Source organism: Onychostoma macrolepis, chromosome 01 (genome assembly GCF_012432095.1).
Source record: "Onychostoma macrolepis isolate SWU-2019 chromosome 01, ASM1243209v1, whole genome shotgun sequence".
Taxonomy (NCBI): Eukaryota; Metazoa; Chordata; class Actinopteri; order Cypriniformes; family Cyprinidae; genus Onychostoma; species Onychostoma macrolepis.
The window spans coordinates 41,797,339-41,816,417 of NC_081155.1; the positions used below are offsets into that span (position 1 = coordinate 41,797,339).

At 36.9% G+C, this 19,079-nt stretch overlaps 1 long non-coding RNA gene across 1 annotated transcript; it reads left to right on the top strand.

Moving 5' to 3' along the window:
- Positions 1 to 4,982: 4,982 nt before the first annotated feature.
- Positions 4,983 to 17,506, top strand: LOC131544213 (uncharacterized). Its single transcript, XR_009272065.1, has 3 exons — positions 4,983 to 5,072; positions 13,334 to 13,474; positions 16,373 to 17,506. It is a non-coding gene; the product is annotated as an uncharacterized LOC131544213 (long non-coding RNA).
- Positions 17,507 to 19,079: the final 1,573 nt, after the last annotated feature.

Sequence of the window (19,079 nt, forward strand, 5' to 3'; positions counted from 1 at the left end):
GCGGCGCGTGAGCAGCGCGTATTTTTTTCGGCGCCCATGTTAACAAATGAGTGCATTCACACCGGCAGCAGGAGCAGCGCGTCAGCGTCAAGCAGGAGCGTCGCGTGAGCAGCGCTGCAGCGATGGTTTCGGCGCCGAGTCTATTTTTGCTGCGCCGCTCACGCTCAATTAAAGTGACAGCACACTTTTGATGGACAAAATAAATATTTCACACAAAACGTGCTAAAAATGCACAGAATAAGCATGTCTAGTGTGTTTTAAGACGAATTGGAGTATGTCAGGAAAGAAAATGAACAATTAAAAATATGTGTAGAATATTTACCCATTTTAACTTGTTTTTCATTTTTAATTGCCATAAGCAAATTATAACTTAAAGCATTTTATCAAACTCACAACGAACAATTCATCTTGCTCAGGATCTTAAGTTACAATGGAGTATATACAGTAGGCCTACATAATAAATTCATTATTCATTCATTATTGACAGCTTCTATAAGAAATGGAGATATGGGTAAAAGTATATATTATTAAAAAATAAATTAAAAATTAAAAAAACAGTATAAACAGCACTTTCTATATTTGAGTATGACTGAAACATCATGACAGGAGCTGTTTTTGTTGTTTACCATTTACAAGCGAATCCCCAAGACTTCAAAACTTTCATAAACAAAAAAGTTTATAACTGACCAACTTCTAAAAACAAATTTATCGTTGTCTTTGTAAAGAAATATGTCGCTTTGGAGCCGCTGCTGTGACGCTGAACAAACGTTTCCAGTGTGAATACTCTGGCGAGTCTGCAGCTGCAGTGACGCTGTAGTTACGCTGACGTGGCGCTGCCGCGAAGCTCACCCCTGATGTACACTGCACGCATCTGCGGCGCATTACAGCTCCGGCAAAGTTTTGTACCGTCCTCCACGCGGTGCAAACTCACACCAGGAGCATTTCAGAAGCGAAGCGGCAGGGTTCGCGTGACCACGTGTTTGCCAGTTTAATTGATAATTTTTGGAATTATCCTTGTAAAAAAGGATTATCGGTGTCATAACAATGTGTGTTTTTCAACTTTGAGGATGAAAATCATCCATTTCTGACCTCCTAGCAAGGATATAGTGATGTGAAATATGATCGGGAGTCTGCACAGGGTGTTTATTTTGAAATTGATAGGATTTTTTGACTTTTATTTTGCATTTGCTGTGCGGTTTAGACGCCGCGTGCGTCAAAAATAGACTAGACGCCTATATTGACCCCTGATGTACACTGCACGCATTTGCGGCACGTTACGACTCCGAAGAGGTTTTGTTCCGTCCTCCACACGGTGCCAACGTACACCAGAAGCGTTTCAGAAGCGAAGCGGCAGGATTCGCGAGACCACGTGATTTGCCTGTCCGACATTGTTTTTCTTTATTTTCTTTTTCTTTTCTTTTCTAAGATAGTTGGCTAAATGTTTATGTTTTGTCCGTTTAATTCCGTTTACTACTCATACAACTCCTGCAATTAAACTCCATGCCTTTTTTTTTTATTGTCCTTATAATTGTGTCATATAACAATGTGTGTTTTTCAACTTCGAGGATGAAACTCATCCATTTCTGACCTCCTAGCAAGGATATATAGTGATGTGAAATACGGTCGGGAGTCTGCACATGGTGTTTATTTTGAAAATGATAGGATTTTTTGACTTTTATTTTGCATTTGCTGTGCGGTTTAGACGCGGCATGCGTCAGAAATAGACTAGGCGCCTATATTTAGCGAAGCGGCGCGGAGAGCCGCTTCTGGGACGCTTTGAAACATGCCGCGGCGTCTGGTGTAAACACAAGCATTGACTAGAGTGGCCGCGATCAGCTCCGGTAGCCGCGTCGGAGCCGTAACGCGCCGCAGATGCGTGCAGTGTACATCAGGGGTCACGCTTGCGGTGTGAAACGGGCGTAAGTCCGTCCCCGAACTCCGTGAACTACCGAACAAACTTATCATCTATGAAAACCCATAGATATTAGATATGAAGCTGGACGTGTGCGATGCTAATGTTCAAAAGCATCGGTTTAGCTTTCATGTCACGCTAAAAAGTGCACCCAGGTACGTAAATGCCATGAGACCACGTGTTATAACAATTTAAAATGACAGTTTTCTATGTAATATACTTTAAAGTGTAATTTATTCCTGTGATGCAAAGCTGAATTTTCAGCATCATTACTCCACTCTTCAACCTTCAGTGTCACATAATCATTCAGAAATCATTCTAATGTGCTGATTTTTGCTTGTGCAGAATTTTGACAACATGTTTTTCATTAGAAACTGAATCAAAAAATTGTTTAAAAATTTTAATAACACAATTAACAATATTGCTCACAATATTATCAATAATATAAGAATAGTAATGCCAATAAAAAAACAAAAATATTAAAACAATAAATTTGATAATATTTAATCCTTTATTAAAACTTAAGAATTATTGATAATTTAATGAAATAATAAACAATTTAAAATGTAATAATTTATTCACAGTTAAGATTATGATTATAAACTGTAATCACAATAATATATTGAACAACAATAAATAATTATTAATAATATTAGTAATCATCCATAAGAATTTAACAATATTATTAATCATATGATTACTAATATATGAACAATATTCTCATCTTTTGTTTTGTGAAATGCTTCGCAAAGTATCGGTTCAAAAGAATGATTCATTCATCAACCAAAATTCTGCAATGCGACAGGAAACTTAAACGACAGGCGCGTTCCTTAGATAGTTATTTAGTACAGCTTGAGAGAAATGGCAGATTCAAATTATCTGTTACTTTGGAGACTGTCAAAAAAGTCCATTTTTGAAGCAATACTGCTTCACACAGCCAAATGTCTGTGATTTTATGAGGAGCAGTCCAAGCAAAAGAAAGGTCAAATACATAGAAAGACACCCACAAGATCAACACAGCAGGGAGGAAAGGAAAACAGCAAATCTGAATTGTAAAGCAACACGCAGAATTGCAGGTTTTAGGGTCTCAGAGCAACTTTACTTGCAAATTTCAGTATTTTCAGCTATGTTTGACTTCTAAAATGAACTGGGGAAAACAACACACACAAAGGAAACAAAACATGCCCACAGTCAACATTTCCTCAGTATAACCATGTAAGACATATAGACCGACCAAACAACATTATTAGACTAACCAATCTTTTCTCGAGGGGAACTTGTGACAGAATGAGTCATTCTACGGTGCAACGGACAAGTGATTTCATGATGAGAGAATTCATATAACCCATTTAGAAAAGCCAAAAGGCATGCTAAAGTTCATTTTCGAAACAAACAGACTATCAAAGATTAAAAGCTACCAAGAAAATTCAATACTCTGGTATAGAAAACTTTTCAAGTTTGGGATGAGAGGTTTGATGGATGTTGATCTCATCCTAGCCTTACAGTTACAAATTTTCCATGGTAACCCCCGACTTCGCTGATTGGTGGATCATGTTTTGAGATTGTGAGTAGTCTGATACTTAACATAGTACACTGTTAGACATTTCAAAGGGTTTTTACAATAACTTACTGGCAACACTGCTGCCAGTAAGTTACCGTAATTAAGATTTACAGTAGCAAACTGTATTTGATTTACAGTTGCAAACTGTACTGTTGTACAGTAAATTACTGAAAAAAAATCCAATTAATCAGTAGGGTACAACGGGGCAAAAGGCGCCTTTGATATTATTTTTCATCTAAACCACTAGATAGCACAAAAACATGTCGTGGCACTTTCCAAAACATTCGCTTTTCAAGATGAACGTGTATATCTGTCTGATCCTTGACACGATCATGCGCAGCAGTGCAAAGTTGATTCTGTGCTTACTTGATCTAATATTTTATGTTTTTTTTTTTTTTTTTTTAATGTTGTAGATTTAAGTAGCAAATGAGAATCGCTAAAATTAATGCATATATTTTGAGACAAATGTCTTCTTTATGATTTCCAGTTTTGTTTAAGATAATTAAAGCAACAGTTTTTAAACAACAACAGTATGGTAAAAAGTATGGTATTTGGGGTAAAAAGCGCCCCTGCTGTTGGGGCTAAAGGCACACAGTAATTAACATGATAATTAATAGATCACTGACTTTTCCATTTGTTGACATGACATGATTAGATTCAGATGGTAAATCATATATTATGTTGGGTGTCCATATTAGAGATAATCACCATGTTTAGAATGAAACCATCATATTTAAAAACATGATATTAATCATATCATATAATAAAATATAATTTGTTGTTACTACTGTAAATATATATTCAATTATTATTGGATGTCCTTCAATACTTTCAGAATCTTTACTTATTAAAATTATTTTGTTTCATTCATGATTTTGTCTGTATTTTAAAATATATATTTTTTATATTAACATATTTTATTGACAGTATATTTATTGAACAAAAAGATTTTATTTTTCAAAACAAGCAGAAAATAGTACAAACTTTGCTAACGTGATTGTTTTGAACAAGTATTAACTTAACTAATATTTGTATCAATACCGTGTGCCTTTTACCCCATGTGTGGGGTAAAAGGCCCCCCTTGCTACCTCATACATTTATAAGAATTTTAAACAAAATAAACAACTTGAATGATTTATTTTCACACAAAATCTGTTGCTCCATTAATGTTCAACACAGCGTATATATTTTTTTCTGCAATTATACATTTTAGGCGCAGTGAATAGCACATTTTTTTCTTAAGAGGGGCCCTGTTAGCCCTGTTGTACCCTATACTACTGTAATTCATTCATTTTAATATAGATTTGATAATTTTTTTTATATAGAATTAATTTTATTTTTACTCTACATAGGTACTACTGGCATTCTATTAAAACAGACACAATTAATTACAAATAATTACAAAATATAAAATTCTTTATTTAAAACATTGCATGTATAACACAGTGCAACTTCACCATTTTTGCTGTCTTAGGACGTTTTGCAGTGCATTATGTGGTGTCCTCTGGATTCATCCTCACAAAGAATCTTTAGGCAACAGAAACATAATGAGGAAAAAGACAAACAGCCAAAGAATACATAGCCATCTGCAAGACCCAGGTAAGCTGACAAAAGTAGTTTGAAATGACAGCACAGTTTACCATAGTAAAGTTTGTTACCGCCATGTTACTAGGTTAAACTGGTGTGCAAAAATCTGACACAAACATGCATGTAAGGGATAATCAACGGCTAGCTGTGCATTAGTGATGGAAATTTTGATTCTTTCAAGAGATTCGTTCATTTTCAGTTCGTTCACCAAAATGATTCGTTCAGATTCTTTCACTGATTTGTTCAGTGACCATTTCTTTATATTACATAAATACGCCAGCAAGTGGCGAAAAAGAGTGTATTATGTGTTATTATGTCTTAAATCAACGAACGTAGGCCTACTGTATTTGTTACAAAAAAACTGATTTGGCTTTATTAAAATATGTGCCTAATCTACTCATTAAATAAATGAATAAGTATAAATAAATGGTTCAGATGAACAAACCATAAGGTTTTCTTGCATAATTAACATTTTTTAATAGTTTGGTCAGACGTTTACACATTCATAAATCTGGGATTATGTTAAACGTGTCGTGGAGTTATGTTCTGTATGTTAAATATGAATATATAAACAAGCGTATGTGCACAGTATGCGCTTGCATCCGCTTTCTGCTGATTGCTGAACGAGACTGACTCAAATGACCGACCTACCCGGTACACATTCGTTCACGAACTACATGTACCAGTTCGTTTAATTCATTCACGAACGAGATATCTCTCTCGTTCAGCCTCAAAACAGCGACTCGGTCAGTGATGGGCGTGTTCGTTCAGTAACAACCATTCGTGAATGAAAAAAAAACAAAACAAAAAAAAACAGTTGTTGAATGATATGGCGAGCTCAGCTCCTGTAGTTTGGCATATTTACAGCAAAGAAATAAATTTACACTTTACCATTGTAATGAAAACTGAACCAGGTGTTTTAGACTTAGTTTTGTGGTATTTTTTGCACTTTGAACAATTCTCTCAAGATCTCTCTCGTTACTCGTTCAGTAGCCTACTCTGTACAGTAGTGAATTGTAAATTGTAAATAAAACCGGTAAATTGTTCAAAGTGCAAAACATACCACAAAACTAAGTCTAAAACACAGTATTGGGTCAGTTTTCATTACAATGGTAATATGTAAATTTCTTTCTTTGCTGCAAATAAGCCAAACTACACGAGCTGAGCTCTACCTGCGCGCCATCATTATCGTCCAACAACTGGTTCTTTATGTTCACGAACGAGATATACCAGTTCATTCAACCCGTCCACGAACGAGGCCTCTTTCTCTCTCGTTCAGACCCTAAAGCAATTCGGTTTGTGAAGGGCGTATTCGTTCACTACATTCAACAAATCACATGCTCCTTCACATCTCATACTGGAATGCTATTGGCTCAAGGTTTAGTCAGTCTTTAACAGGATGAAACAGTCAGCAGAGCTAACAGCGCCACGCTGCTCTGAAGGGAGGAATTTCAGTGAATGAGAAATATGAGTCAATAATCCGCATTACGTGAATGAGAACGATTTGTTCGCCAAAAAGATTCGTTCAAAAAGAACGATTCGTTCACGAAGGTAGCATCACTACTGTGCATTATACGATTTGAATGCAGGATGTGGAGGCAAAGAACCACCCAACGTGCAGCGATTTGATTTGCATTCAAATCGTTTAATGCACAGCTAGCCATTGATTATCCCATTTATGCCATGGTCATTTCCCAGCATTCACATAAAGATGTTAATAATATTTGCGCTGCAATATTTGACCGGAACGATAAAAATTATGGTTATTTTCGTCTGTATTACTATTCAACTGTAATAGGAAGCGCATTAATATAGAACATGATTAAACTGACCTGGAACTACCTGTGCAGTTAAACAAATTTAATCAACACCTGCTAGCCAATCAGAATCAAGTATTCAATATTCAAATATTTTTACCTTGCTTGCTGGTCTTATTCTCTCGTAAGGTGCATCGACACACAGCGCAGATGTTCTCCGGAACTCTTCAACTCTTGCGGGTTCATCCCCGGACAATAAAAACCCGCGACTCAATAAAAAACAATATAACCCATTATATATACTATCTACAGTGGATGCGGACAGTAAAGTGATGCCCCGGTATATTTCTGACGTACAGATGTACTCCAAGCACTCGCGCTGTTTCTGACACGAAGTACAAACGGATTTTCCAATCATTACAAGCAATGTAACACGTCCAGTGTAGTCAGTCCCAAGCTGTTGTGGAGTTGTAGACACGGTGTAAGTTAGAGCGAATCGTGTCAATCCAAATGTAAGAAATGAGGAAAATAAAACAACAAAGAATGGCTTCAAAGAGGCCGTTACAGCAAATACAGTAGTATACAGCAATTAAAAAAAATACGGTAAGTCTCTGTATGTGGAGTCTGACATCACAGAAAATTCCCATGATGCAAAGGGTATTACAGTTATTTACTGTAAAGGGAATTTGCAGTATTATACTGGGTGATATAGAGTAAATAACGGCAGAAATTACAGAAATGTCTAACAGTGTACTTAAGCTTTGCAATGCTAAATTTCTACTTTGAGAAAACTACTGTTGAGCATATCTCCTACAAGACCGGTTCCCCAAAAACATATGTCAGATGTCCTCTAGTAAGTAAGCAGTCATTTAACAGATGCTTTTCATTTTTATTTTGAAACAAACTCACTTTAGCTGCATCACATTAGCAGTGAAAGAGATGGCTCACAGGCTCAAATCATATGGAAGAGTCTCATAGCATGATAGAAAATGATTCCCGCTTGTGCTTTAGTAAAGAACTAACACCTATTAGACAAATTAACCAACCTTTCATCTCCTTGTTTGTGTGCATTACTTCACTCTCGTGAAGAGCGCTCGACCTTAAAGGGTGTTCAATCAAAGTGCTGCCCAATGGGGCTCACACTTGTCCGGCAGACCTTTAAGGTTTCTCACTTTGCATAAAGATTAGTAAGAAGTGAACTGTTCATTTGTGACCTGAAGATGAAGTGGATGTCAGCGTGGAAATGGTGATGCTTATATGCCGTTGTCTTTTTTGTCACACAGCCACGATTATGATAAACTACCTTGATCAGGTAATCCCAGAAGAAATTTTCATAACTCAGAAGTTGCCGTTCCATAGCTCAGGATACTTAATGTGTTATTGAAAAACTTTATCTCGGATCTTTCTTCTAGTTTCTTGGGAGAAATGAAAATAGATGCAAATTACACCATTACGGACAGTAAATATACAAAGCTTTAAAATGAAAGTGGATAGCAGTTCTGATAATTTGAGCTTGGAAGAATTGAGAAATATTCAAGTTTACAGTATATCGAGACCAATTTGTGTCACTGTTGTGATCTCTTCTGAAACTCTTATTAGGGCATTTTCCAACACAGGCACATTGGAAAGATTTCACAGTGGTGAAATGTCTGCAAAATGATATTATGTTGTTTCCTTCACATTTTGCAGCAACTTTGGAGTAAAATATCCAGAGAGTGAAAAAGTAAAAAGCTTGTTTGGTTTTAAAACACATTAATGTGAATCTGGCAGTGTTTTAAGATGATTGTTGTCTATATCGTGGCAGTTCGGAAGTGAAATGTCTGGTGAGTGGTGCAAAAAGGCTAATGCTATATCGCATTTAAAAATAATGCAACCACCTTCGACCTATACACTAAACCTAACCGACAGTGCTGACAAAAGAAAATATGACACAACTATTTATTTATTTATTGAAGCAACAATGCCATTTTAGCTTGCTTCCACAAGACTTTTGTATTGTGACTTGCTTTTCAAGGGACTCATGCCTGAATTTTCATTACAGTACCAGGTGGACTGCCGAGCAACTTTACTACTTCAAAAAGCCATATATATGGAGCTGTCCATGCACTCTCAGAATTTTTTTTTTTACAAAACAGTTTTTAAAAGGTATACCCCTTAAGGGTGCATAGTACCTTAAAGGTGCACACTAGTACCTAAATGGTACATATTAGTACCTTTTGAGAGTGTACAGCCCCAGTGAGAGCTTTTTTCTGTTTTTGCAAGTGTGTGATGCAAACTTAAAAATGTATTTGTTTACAAATAATGCACGATGAAAAAAGTGTTTTGAGGTCATAGTATTGCACAAATAAATGTTGATGGTGTGTAACTCCAATGTTCATTTCAGCCGGAAACTACAGTGAATTGTAGGTATGTGAATTGCAAAAATGTAAAGAGGCATGTTTTTCAATTGAGTCAATGTTGGCCTTTTCTTATAGGAGAAAATCCAAGCAAAAGGCTCCATTTCATTCCTGTCTAGGAGAAATAATGGAGATATTATAGATGTCATTCATAAATTGTACTTCCCCAAACAGTGGGAACCTCATATACACACTGAGATGACCACCATCCATCCAGGGTTTCCAATCAGTGTTACACACCCCAAAGGCATACATACACACAAAGTAATGGTGCGTTTTTAGACAACACTGACATATCGATCAAGACTCGACTGGAATGATACACATTTGTGCCACAACAGCTTGTTTAAAAATTATTGAACCCGTGTTGAAAGGATAATAGGACAAATGCCACATGCTGACCAATTACGGCTTTACAACAACCATCAAACTTCTGGCACCCAGGGGACCAACGCCGCTGTCTGTATGAAAAAAAAAAGACGTATGAATCAATGGCCAAATCTTTATTTACCAAGCTTCTGGAAAAGAGTGAACTGTCTGTCTTTCCTGCTCTTCTGTATGATGGATGTCCAGCATGTTTGAGATTACTTCTAATGAGACCTCCGTGTTAACATGCGTCTCATATTGTCATGCCGCTCAAGGGGGATTTAAAAAATGGCTGCTTTTTCTTGCGCAGCTAAATGCTCGCCATCCATTTCACACTGACAGTGACTGCTGCATGATGGCTGTGTGTTCTGAAAGCCATCATAGGCCGAAGAAAAAAATGTCAACTATGAATATTATATTTCTTTTAATACCAAAATGTAGTGACAACTATAGATCAATTTCGAATGCACTATTTTAATCACTATTAGTGAATGCACTTCTAAAGTGTCGTGTCTATTGTCAAACTCTACTGGAATCAGTTATAAACTCTGTTTACTTCATGTGAGGAATGCTATTTGTATGACATGCAAAGATTATGTCTAGGCAGATCATTCCAAATCCTTCCCTACCTTAAAAGGCAACTATGCAGGCACTATGCAGCAAGACAGCTTACTAGGTTTTTGAATTTTTGGACCTTACCACATATTTAATTTTTGCCAAGGCTACATCTATTTGATCAAAATTACACAAAAAGCATTAATATTGTGAAATATTTTTAGCATTTGAATTATGTTTTGTATGTATATTTGTTTTTGAATGTATTTCATAATGCAATTTATTCTTATGATGCAAAGACGCAAAAAAAAAAATCATTCTAATATGCTGATTTGCTGCTTAATATTTTATTTTATTATTTTATTTTTTTTGATAACATTTGTTAACATTATAACATAATGTCTTTACTGTCATATATATATATATATATATATATATACGCACACACACACACACACACACACACACACATGTTCGATTTTGTGAAAAGTGGGGACATCCCATAGGCTTAATGGTTTTTATAGTGTACTTACTGTATGTGCTATTGCCCTACACCAACCCTACACCTAAACCTACCCCTTACAAGAGACTGTGCATTTCAACTTTCCCCAAAAAAACCTCACTCTGTATGATTTATAAGCGTTTTGAAAAGTGGGGACATGGGTCAATGTCCTGAAAAGTCACCTTCACCTTGTAATACCTATGTCATACCATTGTCATTATACAAATCTATGTCCTGAGTTTTCACAAAAAGGCACACACACACACACACACACACACACACACACACAGACACACACATACACACACACCCACACACCCACACACAACCTTTTGTGAAAGCAAAGTGATCTGTTTTTGTCAAGGCTTGTTATTTCACCATTATCTTTACTAACAATTTTCATACAAGCAAAGCAAATGCCAGCATTTGACAGCTCAGTTTGGCTCGCTGTCGCCTCAAAGAAACACAAAGAAACATGAATCAAATAACTGCTCTTACTCTTTCTGCTTTTCTGTCATTCTTGGGTCACTTCTTTTTCGAACAACTTTTCTTTCCCTATCTCACACGTCAGCAGAGTTACAATTAAAAATGTCATAGTGTAACGTGAACCCTCAATGTTAGCAAACATAGTTTTGTTTCTTTAAAGGAATGACACTTCATTAAGCTAGTCTCTTATAAAGCCTCGGTTTTTAGGTTAATTAGCATTGGAAGCTCTGATGCTTCTCTGATTTTTTCCCCTTTAACTCACCAGAGGAGCTCTTGTGTTTAATTAGGGCTGTGTGGTACGCCAATAAACAATGTATTAGGAGACTAGGAGACAGCAGATAAGTGCCTGAGTCATTACCTAGGGTTCATAAGCTGTCTTGATGTACAGTCGTAATTGCAGCAATGTGGCCCCATTTGCGACGGGTGATCTCTTTGCAGATCTTAAAGAGTTTATATTGGTTTATTGTTTGTGGTTTAGAGAGCAACCTTCCGTTGTCAGCGGGTATACTTTATTAGACATTAGCGGTGACTCGTCTTCCACCTGTTTGAATCACCTTTTGCCTGTAGGTGGATTCAGTAAACAATGAAAATCCCCCAAAGGCTTCTTTCCATCTGTTTTTAATGGATTTAATGAGATACTAGTCCTTAAAATGTGGAAAATGAACACAATGCAATTGGTTCAAGTAACTAACCCTAAGTTTAAGCGATAGTAAAAATGATGCTTGCTTTAATAAAGTGGGGGGGTAAAATTGATCCCCTGCTGATTTTGTACGTTTGTCCACTGACATAGAAATGATCAGTCTATAATTTTAATGGTAGGTTTATTTTAACAGTGAGAGACAGAATAACAACAACAAAAATCCAGAAAAACGCATTTCAGAAAAAGTTATAAATTGATTTGCATTTCAATGAGTGAAATGAGTATTTGATCAATCAGCAATATTTTTGGCTCCCAGGTGTCCAGTTAAGGAGCTGAGATTAGGAGCGTTCTCTTAAAGGGAGTGCTCCTAATCTCAGTTTGTTATCTGTATAAAAGACACCTGTCCACAGAAGCAATCAATCAATCAATCAATCAGATTCCAAACTCTACACCATGGCCAAGACCAAAGAGCTGTCCAAGGATGTCAGGTGCAAGATTGTAGACCTACACAAGGCTGGACTGGGCTACGAGACCATCGCCAAGCAGCTTGGTGAGAAGGTGACAACAGTTGGTGTGATTATTCGCCATTATTTGGGACCATAGTCACCAAAAAAAAAAAATGGTAACACACTATGCCTTGAAGGACTGAAATCCCACAGCGCCCGCAAGGTCCCCCTGCTCAAGAAAGCACATGTACAGGCCCGTCTGAAGTTTGCCAGTGAACGTCTGAATGATTCAGAGGAGAACTGGGTGAAAGTGTTGTGGTCAGACGAAACCAAAATTGAGCTCTCTGGCATTAACTCAACTCGCCGTGTTTGGAGGAGGAGGAATGCTGCCTATGATATGCCACTAAGAACAACATCCCCACCGTCAAACATGGAGGTGGAAACATTGTGCTTTGAGGGTGTTTTTCTGCTAAGGGGACAGGACAACTGCACCGCATCAAAGGGACGATGGACAATGGATGGATTAATCTCATAGAAAATCTGTGGAGGGAGCTGAAGGTTCGAGTTGCCAAACGTCAGCCTCGAAACCTTAATGACTTGGAGAGGATCTGCAAAGAGGAGTGGGACAAAATCCCTCCTGAGATGTGTGCAAACTTGGTGGCCAGCTACAAGAAATGTCTGACCTCTGTGATTGCCAACAAGGGTTTTGCCACTAAGTACTAAATTCTGTTTTGCGAAGGGGTCAGATACTTATTTCACTCATTAAAATGCAAATCAATTTATAACTTTTTTGAAATGCGTTTTTTTCTGGATTTTATTGTTGTTATTTTGTTGATATTTTGTCTCTCACTGTTAAAATAAACCTACCATTCAAATTATAGACTGATCATTTCTTTGTCAGCAGGCAAACATACAAAATCAGCAGGGGATCAAATAATTTTTTTCCCTATGTCTCCCAAATCATTAGTCAAGACCTTCTCTTGGGTTTTAACATGGCACATTTAACATGGTCTTGTTTTATATGGCACATTTCATGGAATTAACGTTCTACAAACACAAATTCAGTTTCAGGGAAAGATCACTATTCTAACCAATTCATATTAATGAACATTTTTTTTTTTTTAGATATCTCCAGCACACCATGATGCCATTATTTGAGCGCTATTAAGCCATCAGGTGACTTGGCTTTTAGCTTTGACCTGACATTCAGCTAATGTGATGAGTAAATGAAAATGTACTTAATGGAAGCACTACCTGGAAATCTATGTAAGTATATCAAGGTAACACTAAGCACACATTAAGCCCTCGTATATATACAGGTGCTGGTCATATAATTAGAATATCATCGAAAAGTTGATTTATTTCACTAATTCCATTCAAAAAGTGAAACTTGTATATTATATTCATTCATTACACACAGACTGATATATTTCAAATGTGTATTTCTTTTAATTTTGATGATTAGAGCTTACAGCTCATGAAAGTCAAAAATCAGTATCTCAAAATATTAGAATATTTACATTTGAGTTTGAATAAATGACCATCCCTACAGTATAAATTCTGGGTATCTCTTGTTCTTTGAAACCACAATAATGGGGAAGACTGCTGACTTGGCAATGATCCAGAAGACGAACATTGACACCCTCCACAAAGAGGGTAAGTCACAGAAGGTCATTACTGAAAGGTGTGGCTGTTTACAGAGTGCTGTATCAAAGCATATTAAATGCAAAGTTGACTGGAAGGAAGAATTTAGGTAGGAAAAGGTGCACAAGCAACAGGGATGACCGCAAGCTTGAGAATACAGTCAAGCAAAGCCGATTCAAACACTTGGGAGAGCTTCACAAGGAGAGAACTGAAGCTGGAGTCAGTGCATCAAGAGTCACCACGCTCAGACGTCTTCAGGAAAAGGGCTACCAAGCCACTTCTGAACCAGAGACAACGTCAGAAGCATCTTACCTGGGCTGTGGAGAAAAAGAACTGGACTGTTGCTCAGTGGTCCAAAGTCCTCTTTTCAGATAAAAGTAAATTTTACATTTCATTTGGAAATCAAGGTCCCAGAGTCTGAAGGAAGAGTGGAGAGGCACAGAATCCATGTTGCTTGAACTCCAGTGTGAAGTTTCCACAATTAGTGATGATTTGGGCTGCAATGTCATCTGCTGGTGTTGGTCCACTGTGTTTTCTGAAGTCCACAGTCAACGCAGCCATCTACCAGGAGATTTTAGAGCACTTCATGCTTCCTTCTGTTGACAAGCTTTATGGAGATGTTGATTTAATTTTCCAGCAGGACTTGGCACCTGCCCACACTGCCAAAGGTACCAAAAGCTGGTTCAATGACCATAGTGTTACTGTGCTTGATTGGCCAGCAAACTCTCCTGACCTGAACCCCATAGAGAATCTGTGGGGTATTGTCAAGAGGAAGATGAGAGACACCAGACCCAACAATGCAGATGAGCTGAAGGCCACTATCAGAGTAACCTGGGCTCTCATAACACCTGAGCAGTGCCACAGACTGATCGACTCCATGCCACGCCGCATTGCTGCAGTAATTCAGGCAAAAGGAGCCCCAACTAAGTATTGAGTGCTGTACATGCTCATACTTTTCATTTTCATACTTTTCAGTTGGCCAAGATTTCTAAAAATCCTTTCTTTGTATTGGTCTTAAGTAATATTCTAATATTTTGAGATACTGATTTTTGACTTTCATGAGCTGTAAGCTCTAATCATCAAAATTAAAAGAAATAAACATTTGAAATATATCAGTCTGTGTGTAATGAATGATTATAATATACAAGTTTCACTTTTTGAATGGAATTAGTGAAATAAATCAACTTTTGATGATATTCTAATCATATGACCAGCACCTGTATATACTGTATATATATATATATATATACTGCATACACACACACACACAACTTTATTTTTGTTAATAAAGACAATGTCTATTTGAAAATTTGTTTCTATGTTTTCGGAGATGTGAGCTTCAGCCGCCATTCAGTCATAAACCCGCAGAGAGCAGCCTCGCCTCGCCTCAGCCAGATCTTCTGGAATTTGCTGCTGGCTCTGATGTATCTATAATGGTTAATGATATATAATTTGTTTTGAGTAAATCTAATGGGCAGTCTTTGGTCTCATTAATCTATTATTTGTTCCAGAGCAAATAGTTTTGGCTGAGGGCCTTTCACCTTTCATGTAAATTTAATGCTGTATATCAGATCGTTGCCTTTGTACTTTTGACTGAATTGCATAGCAACTTTTATGTTGGCTGTTGTTGTTTATTAAACATTATTTTTCAATAAATAACATTTTATATAAATAATAGTAATAATAGTATTTAATATTGGGAAACGGTGTGTGTCTTTGTGATGATGATTACATTATTCTGCCATTAGATGGTGACAAGAGTCAGCAGTAAAGGCTTTTATATTGAAAGAGACTGAAATGCTGTTATAAACAAGGAAGTTATTTTTACTTATTTTCAACAACAGCTTGTAAGACGGTCAACAAATGCACTAAGCAGTACTGTCGTTTGAAATCACCCTTAACAGAGTGACCAAGCCGTTTAAATAGTCTACGAAAAAAAAAAAAAAAACCTCTCTTTGAAATTTGAATCTGTAGTGGAAGAAAGTAGTTCTGCACAAAAGAGGGTTTTTAAAGACACTCTGTTGTTGTTTCTTATGTATTTACATACTCAAACTGTTGTATAAATGCAGTATCACATTCATAGCCCTGCGATATTTAGTTTTTTTTGTTTGTATAATTTTAAATGAACGTGTTTGGGAGAGATTTGGGAGAGTTTCCACAGAAATTATGATTTTTTTTTTTTTTTTTTTTTTTTACATGGAGCTCATTTTCAGAAATGTGCACTTTAAAAACAGTTTTCAAACGTTTGCATTTTCAGACTGCCAAAACGTCATTGACTTACCAAACTTGTCAAAATGCACAACATTTTCATGTTTTTAGTTAGAAATGGTGTCGTGTAAATATCCTCTTAAGATACTTGACCAAGCAGAAGTCTATCAACTGAAACTGTATAGCTAGTGCCCACTTCTCTTTCCTTCAGTAATTCAGTTAGGATGACTGTGCAAGTTATGTCACCTACTCAATATTCATGATATAAGCTGATGAGATTTATAATGTGTCCTCCTCATTTTTATTTTTCAGATTTGTTCCCACACCCCTGCATGCAGCACACCCTGAAAAAAAAAATGTCTTTGTGGCATAGGATCCACTCAGGCAGATGGCCATTTTAAAACGTCAAATGAAACTGAAATAAGATCGATGTATTTAATACATTAGAAAAGGCCTTTTAAAGTAAATTTCCATATAACATGGCTCATATATCTTTAAGTAAGGCTTTTACTTTTCTTATGTGCCTTTAACCAAGCCATAGTAGCTTTAGGCCCCATTTTGGATTCAGACGGAGTGGATAATCCAAAATATTTTGGAGGCCATTATTTGCCATTTGTCATTTTTACCTATGTTTGAAGTACCAGTGAAGCTTTTTCACTTTCCTCTCCAGCTGTCAGCTGCATTGAGACAGCTTTTAGCAAGCCAAAGAGAATGTTCTCTGTCAGCCATTGAATACTGCAACCCTCCATATTTAGATTTGCCATTCAAAATGATAGAGGTGTCACATAAAGAGAGGTCTGACTGTGTCAGTGCATTTATAAAAGGTGTCAAACATGCTGGTTTGAATCCAACGTTTAAGTGCTTTTCCTTTCTCTGCCTTCAATGCCCGCCAGCTGGAGAAGAAGAAAAAGAAAGGGAGAAATATTAAATGCCATTGCTGCATCTGTCAAAACCATCACAAACAACATCAGCTGTGATGTCCAAGATCATTTTCGTTACGGCGTGACCTGTTGAACGGTCATCTAAAGCCAATAGAAATAAGCCCCTCCCACTGGTTATTCTTAGTGTTTGTTTGTTTCTCTCTCTCTGTGTTTTCGGGGCCCCACAAGGGGCCATTTTGAGACGAGATCGGCTCAAGGAAAAGAAGCACAAAGGAGAGAGGTATAGAGAGTGATGCTGCCAACCTCTCAACAGGGTGCAATCACTTTACCTGTCAACCCCTCCGCATGTCATCTTTCATTTTCCGGCTCGAGGGACAAGAGAAAGCGTATAACAGCATTCACAGACACCCAGATGTTCCATTGGCGAGTATCTGGCACGTCGCTTTCCTGCCTTTTTATTTCCTGTTTCTGAATGATGACCGAGTCGTGTAGGAGTTGACAAAAAAGTAGCAAAAGATTATTAAAAAAAAAAAAAGAAAAAAACGGCAAGCATTTAGCATTTTGCTGTGGCTGCAAATAAAGGATGAATTATTCATTTGAACTGTCAATGATGCTCTTATTCGGCATGCAGAATGGAAACCGTACTAAAAGGAATTGACTTGAACTCTGTGGATTACTTTGCTAAGGGAATAGTTCATCCAAATGCCAATCCTGCAATTAAAGATGGTTATATGCACTAAACTAAACTAGTAAGAAAATCTAATTCCAATTATTTCCTAATCTAACCTGCATATTATCTTAATTCTTCCACAGACAAAACAGTGCATTTTATTTTTACATTTTCATTTTAAACAGTCTGGGTTTTTAGTAATTGTATGTGTTTTTTTTTTCATTTTTATAATATTTCTTTATTTTTATTTATGTGTCTATTTACACTAGTCAACATTTGAAGTGGATCAAAACCTTACATCAAAGTTTTGTCTTCTTGAACTTATGCTATATACAAACACACACACACACACACACATATATACACATATACATACACATACACACTGTAATAGTAGCCCTGATAGTAGTATATAAATGATACAGTATATAAAAATTTGAGCTTGACAAATTTTGTTACTATAAACTAGCATGAAGTTTCTTCAAAAATTCACCTTTTGTTTTCGCCAAAACATTTGTTTTTCCTGTTGAACTATTCTTTTCTGTCCTTGCTCTGACCTGACAAATTGGCATGGAATGATATAGATGAGTTTGGTCACAGGCCAGAATGGCAGCGCCATATAAATCTACTGCTGAAACATCTGAATCCTTCATGGGAGGAATCAGTGAAGGTCCGTATCTAAAATAAGAGCACCACTGTGAAGGCTTGAGGCGAGATGATGCTTATGTGACACAACACAACAGTTTCTTCCATTGATTCTAAATGACCCAACACTCATAAGTCTTGCTCAACTGCAGCGTTCCACTTGATCTAGCACCACTACAATACTGTTGATTGTGTCGCACTGATGAAACCACAGTGGCCACTCTCACCCGTAGATCATTTGTCCTCTGAGGAACGATGGATAGATGGCTCTGTATTGACCTGGGGGCAAAGTCAAAAGGCAAGACCATTACATTTTCAATCCCCATTCTCGAATTAGCCCGCCCATCCTCCATTTTGAACGGGAAGTCTTCCTTTGTTGTTGCCTCCAGCTCATCTAAATGCCTCCTCCACCCATGCAACATAAACACAGATGCTAAGTTAAGATTTATTGCCGGTAGATATTTAATGGCGGTGCGTGTAAATTAAGGCTCTCATCCTGTTAATCTAGTTCACCATGCAGTGATAAAAGTGATGCAGTGCACCAGTGCAACCAAATCTAGACTGTTAGCTTGTCTACTCATTGCATTGGTTTTATTTTAGTGACAGAAGACATTTAACCTTCAGATAATGCTAATCGTCAACCTAAAGAGGTCAAACTAAATGTTAAAGGGATAGTTCACCTAAAGATGAAATTTTGGTCATCCTTTACTCACCTTCATGTCGTTGCAAACCTATTTTGAAAAATGTCTCAAAAAAAAAAAAAAAAAAATCAATTATTTTGATGTTTTCCTTTCTGTACAATGAAATTCAATGGGGTTCAGTG